Source organism: Crocuta crocuta, unplaced genomic scaffold, assembly GCF_008692635.1.
Source record: "Crocuta crocuta isolate KB4526 unplaced genomic scaffold, BGI_CrCroc_1.0 scaffold489, whole genome shotgun sequence".
NCBI lineage: Eukaryota > Metazoa > Chordata > Mammalia > Carnivora > Hyaenidae > Crocuta > Crocuta crocuta.
Genome location: NW_027531874.1, coordinates 287,578 through 293,577, shown reverse-complemented (window position 1 = coordinate 293,577; position 6,000 = coordinate 287,578). Strand labels below are relative to the sequence as shown.

Genomic DNA, 6,000 nt, shown 5'->3' with positions numbered 1-6,000 from the left:
CTTTTTAAAAAAAAAAAAAAAAAAAAAAAAAACAGAAAACAATAAAAAGCCAATAAGAGTTGGAGGGCAGAATAACAACTAAGGTGTTTTATTGTTATCACCACTGTACACACAGTGAATCCATGTTTCCATCATTGAACCCAGTATTGACAGAAACTCTATCAGTCATGTGAGACCATTTCTACCAAAAATAAAGCATTTGCACCAATAACATTCCAGCTGGTTTTTTTCAACATAAGCAGACACTGGCTCTTCTAGGCTCCTGAAGAAATTACTTTTATACTTAGTGTAAAGCAGGTTGCTCTTAATGAAGCTTTATGAATGTGTTTAAAAATGACCATAGCACAAAGGCAAAATGTGTGTTCTCTTTCTATGTTAAAACTCCTTCAGTGTAAGGAGTTACTGAAGTAACATGATGAGCAAGAAATCAGTCCATCATGGATGACAGAAACCTTGCTCATCCATACTGTATGTTCCTCTTGAGACTGCACATCTGGGGCCGGGCATGTGTAACAGAAACCCTCAAAACTGCTGTGATATCTTGACTCACACAGTTTAGGGAACAAAATGAAACAATCAAAGGAAATGGAAGGGAGTTGAAGCTCCTTTCTTATCAGCACTGGGCTGTGAGCATGCCTGGAGAGGAGAAAGGAGACTATGGTACTGCTTCAGGAAAAGGCTCAAAACTGGGGAAAGCTGAATTCCCAGGGTCCAATTGTCCTGTTACCTTCCCATAGGAGTATGTTTTGGGGAAGTAGGGAAAGGAAGTTATGTGCCGGGGCTAGCGCCTACTGGTGTAGCTAAGTCTGTGTACCCTTCTCCATATTCATTGACTTCTTGTTCATAGCTTGAAATTGTCCATGATGGTAGTATTTACACCACAGAAATTGTAAGCACTAAAAACTAAATTCTTTGATGTTTTGTTTGAGAGCCATTTGTTAAATATCTACTGTCATATCAGGTGTTTTCCGAGTAGTTTAAGAAATTCAGATTGTTTTTCTTGAGTAATTCTGATTCATTATACTAAGGCCCAACTCTAGAAATGATTGAGTGTCCTATACACAGCCCAGGAAAGCCAAGAAATCATTTACAACCTCACTTGAAGGGAAGAAAGGGATGTGGTATCTAGGCAAAGCATCATGGGAAGAGAATTTCCTGTTTTGAACTGAAGTCCTGAGTTCTCTCCTACAATGCACTTATTCATCAAATACTGGTTAAACATCTACTAGGTAAGGGATATATAGATCCATAATACAGAGCCTCTGCCTTCAAGGAAATGATCTAGTGATCATGGTAACAAATTATCCCGTATCTTAACCACTGGGAATCTAGGATTCTCCCAAACACATTCTAATGACTCTCTTTTGTTCATTCAAGAAACATTTATATCTCACAACAAAGTTACAATCAAATAGGGCACTGCAATACTCTATACTACTTGTCTAACCAAGAACATGCATATCTATAAGAATTTAGGACATTGTGCCAAATGTAGTAAAATACCACTAAAATTAGTGATTATTAGTCCATATGGACTGATATAAGGAGGTCAAAGAATTACAGATATTTAAAAATGCAGTCTTAAATAGATAGGGTAGCTCAAAGGTGGTAAACAAGGGTTTAGCAGCTGAACTAAAACATGTAAGAATGATTTTTAGTAAACATGTTAATTACTGTATAAGATATGATGTTCTAAAATGCTTTAAAATGTTTTGCTTGGAATAAGAAAAATTTTTTCCACCCATGTCTCCACAATTAATTTTTGGCTTTTCAAACCTGGTATAAAAAGAAAAAAAAAGGCTAAGCCTGATCCTACTTGTTGGCAGAGAAAGTGTTGAGAGATCTTGAAATGGTTCCTGTGCTCAAAACTGTTTGTCAGTTACCATAGTGCCTGAAATGCCAACATTAAAGAAGTATTTCTCCTCTGTATCAGGATGGATGAGATACCACTACTCAGCAATAAAAAAGAACTCACTGTTGATACACACAACTTGGATGGATCTCAAGAGCATTAGGCTGAGTAAAAAAAAAAAAAAAATCTCAAAAGGTCACAAGCTCTATGATTCTGTATATAAAATATTCTCCCCGAATGACAAAACTATAGAAATGGAGAATAGATTAGTAGTTTCTAGGCATTAGGGAGGATTAGGCAGGAGGGAGCTGAGTGTGGCTAGAAAGGGGTTGCACAAGAGAATCTTTGTGATGATGGAATGCTTCCGTATCTTCATTTCAGAGTAGTTATTCAAGTCTGCCTATATGATAAAGTAATGTAGAACTAGACACACATTGCAATGATCACTTTCCTCTTTTTGATATTGTATGATGCTCACATAAGATGTAATCACTGGGAGAAATTAAGCAAAATACACAGGGTCTATCTTTGCACCTGCACATCAATAATTATTTCAAAATAAAAAAGTTTTGTCAAACCAAGATGTATTTATATGGCTCTAAAAAGCCTCCTTGTATTTCAGCATAGAGTCCCCTAATAATGGTGGTGGTACTAGTGGAAATGGCAGAGAGAAGGAGTAGGTATGAAGTTGTTACTCTGGGCAAATATTGGGCTAAATACTTTATGTACAATACATGTATTATTTCATTTATTCTTCAAAACAACTTTGTAACCAAAAATATTATTAGTTTTTTGTAAAATAACCTTCCCAAAGTAACAGGAGCCCTATACCTAAGAGCCAGCATGATAGAAGGAGACCTGGGTAAGCAGGGCATTCATTGAATTAGACCAAAACAAGCAGGGCGTCGGTATTAGGGATTGAGAAAGGATAGATTATGCTTACTTCAGAGTTTTGTTGAGTCTACTTGTGAATATCATCCCTAATTATAGAAAGGGCTGATTTTGAATCCAGTATTCTGAAATGATGGACCTAGAAAAAAGAAGATTCCTACTATAACTGGCCTTCTAGGTATCCACCCAGCAAGCCAGAAAAAGCTTAGGGTTTTAAAATCTGATACCAGTATTATCTTCTCAGTAGTGAAAATATTTGAATGAATGCATACATTCTAGGTTTATTTTTATGGAACAATGAGGTAATAGTTAAAGATAATAGAAAAAGGTTAACATAACCCAGAATTCTGAACTTCTAAAAGGGCCAAACTGAATAGTCTCCATCAACTGGCAGTGTTCCAAATGACGTTTCTGCAGACTAACTGCGATAGAACTGGCCTGCAGAATTACCTTTTCCTCTTCAATAATAGAGTAAAACATCACACTCAATATGTTTCCCAAATGCGACTCCCACTGTACATCTAGCTAAGGAGTTATTCTTGTTCTCTCTCTTGAGAAATGTTACAAAGGCACAAATCTTTGTTTTCAAGGGTTCCGTTGGCCACTTTAAATACTCTTTTTTTTTTAATATTTTTTTTTTTTTATTTCTAGGAGAAAGAGAGAGACAGCGTGAGCAGGGGAGGGTCAGAGAGAGAGGGAGTCACAGACTCTGAAATAAGCTCCAGGCTCTGAGCTGGCAATCAGCACAGAGCCCGACGCGGGGCTCGAACCCACGAACTGCGAGATCATGACCTAAGCGAAAGTCGGACGCTTAACCGACTAAGCCACCCAGGCGCCCTGGCCACTTTAAATACTCTTGATATGTGACCAAGAGTCCTTTAATTCAGTAAAACCAAACAGTTGAGAAGTGCAGAGAAAGCTGCTTTCATCCAATGCTTCTCATAGACCATGTAATATTAATGATTAAAGATCATTGATAAATAATAAAAAGTTGTATTTTCCAAATGGAAGAGGTCCTACAACATGACTCATTCCAACACTGAGAGAGCAGTGCCCTCTAGTAGTTGATGTAAGAAATATTATCCTCTAAGTACATTAGAGTTAGCAAATGAGGATTTCCCAGTATCAGAGCTACTCTCAGACTCAAGTGGTAATTTGACAATTGATTTTACCTTTTCTGAGCTATTAGGAACCTACTGAAGTTTCACCTTCAATGTGCACTAAATTTTTAAGTGCCAGCAAAGGTTGGGTTCTAATAGTGCTCAACTGGGAACCTTACCAGTAACTTTTAAAACCTAATTTCTCTGGGAATGTCACATTTAACAGGCTTCTTTCACTCAAATACAGCATACAGACCAGAAAAAAGCATCATTCCCTACAGTTAAGGGCATCTTCGGTACAACAGATGGTGACAAAATGGCAGAATGTTAAGAAGAAAACCATTAATGAGTCAAGTATTCAGAAACTGACAAAGGTTTGACAGTTTTGTCCTCGTGCATACTGCAGCTTAATGTGGCAACTGATAGGTTTGCAGGCACAAACTAGAAGTAAATTAAGCAAATTGAGTAAACAAAGGGGAAAGATTTGAATTTATAATTCCATTTTTATTAGTGAAAGGTATTCAAAGCTACTCTTAATCTCTAGGATATCCAGGAGAGAATACGCACATAAAAAGCACAGTAAAAATGCTTCTGAAACTGGAAGGTATGTTTTCTGCCTTCTATGTGGCTGATATCATGCTATTTCAAATCTCATAAAAGCAATATATAGTTTTTTGACAAATACACCCATGTGTTGTGCACAGTTTGATTTATGTAAACTCATTTCAAATGCAATTGCAGAATTCCTCCTGAACAGATGAAAAGTGTCTGCCTAAAGTGATAAAATGTGTGTGTAGAAAGATATAGTTTTAAAAAGAGATTTTGATATGATACAGATTTGTAACTCTATTTCACAAAATACCCTTTTTCAAAAACTTCTAGAAATTTGATTTTTTTTTTTTTAGATTAATATGTCAGCTCAGGTGTTTACCTAAGATGAGAATGAGTCTGTTCTGCTACAAGAACCTTTCTGTGTTGCATATTAACATGTATGGGATTGGTAAATGGGGTAATGTGCCTGTGTAACATAAATGCTGGCTTTGTTCATGGATATCAAAAGTGGCAGCAATCAAACACAGAGCCCACTAACTCAGTTCAACACAGACAGTCCAAGCAAAACTACATTGCCCACGATTCCTCCAACCCACCTTCTTCCTCTTGGCTCTGTGTGGCCGTGTATTCTAATATGGCAGTGCCTATAGCACAGTTCTCCTGAATCTTTCTGCGGATTTTGTTTGTTTCAAAGTCTTTACAATTTTACTTGTTTGCTTGAGCTTAGTAACCTCAACTCTTCCTTTAGTCTTTTATCAAACAGTCTTCATACTTCACACATTCTACATTTTTTGTAGTATTTATTTATTTATTAGGAATTTCACTTGTCTTTTTAATGATGCTAATACATTTACTCAAGTAGTTATTGGGGATTTTTCTAGTGTTTTTGTTACATAAATGTTGAGTAGGTCTGTCCTTACCCTATTTTTTTCATAACCCTATAATTTGTATTATGTGACTGCAGATTATACTAGGAATACGTTTACCTCTTTACAGCAGAAACATCTGTACTTGCACAGTACTTATTAATTACACTTATCATTATAGAATTAGGCTTCAAATTATAGACTCCTCTCATGAATCCAAGGTACACAGATCGAGATATCAATTGCCTACCAGATTCATCTATTATTTAACTTCACCGTCACACAGTAAAAACAGTCCCATGCATGCATTGCATCACTCCTTCAAAACAGCAGCCTTCTCACTTTTATTTCTTTCTAGACAACTACTGAAAGTATTTCCACAACAAAAACACAATAAAAATTTAACTTGCTTTCACTGAAGGTTTTTTCTTTTTAATCACTAGTACATGGTTTGGGTACAATTAAGAAACTGAGGGATGCCTGGGTGGCTCAGTCAGTTAAGCATCTGACACTTGATTTCAGCTCAGGTCATGCTCTCACAGTCACAGTATCAAGCCCCCCATCGGGAACCAAGCTGCGTATGGGGCCTACTTGGGATTCTCTCTCTTCCTCTGCCCTCTCTCTCTCTCAAAAAGAAAAAAAAAAAAAAGATAAAAAAACTGACCCCTATTCACCCCACCCACATACATACACTCACTTTCTGTCCTTCTTTAAGTAATTTGTCATTAGTATTTAAATT

At 36.6% G+C, this 6,000-nt stretch overlaps 1 protein-coding gene across 8 annotated transcripts in view; it reads left to right on the top strand.

The window, feature by feature from the left end:
- CNTN4 (contactin 4) overlaps positions 1 to 6,000 on the top strand; it is a 902,287-nt gene that overhangs the window by 762,211 nt on the left and 134,076 nt on the right. The window lies entirely within an intron of this gene.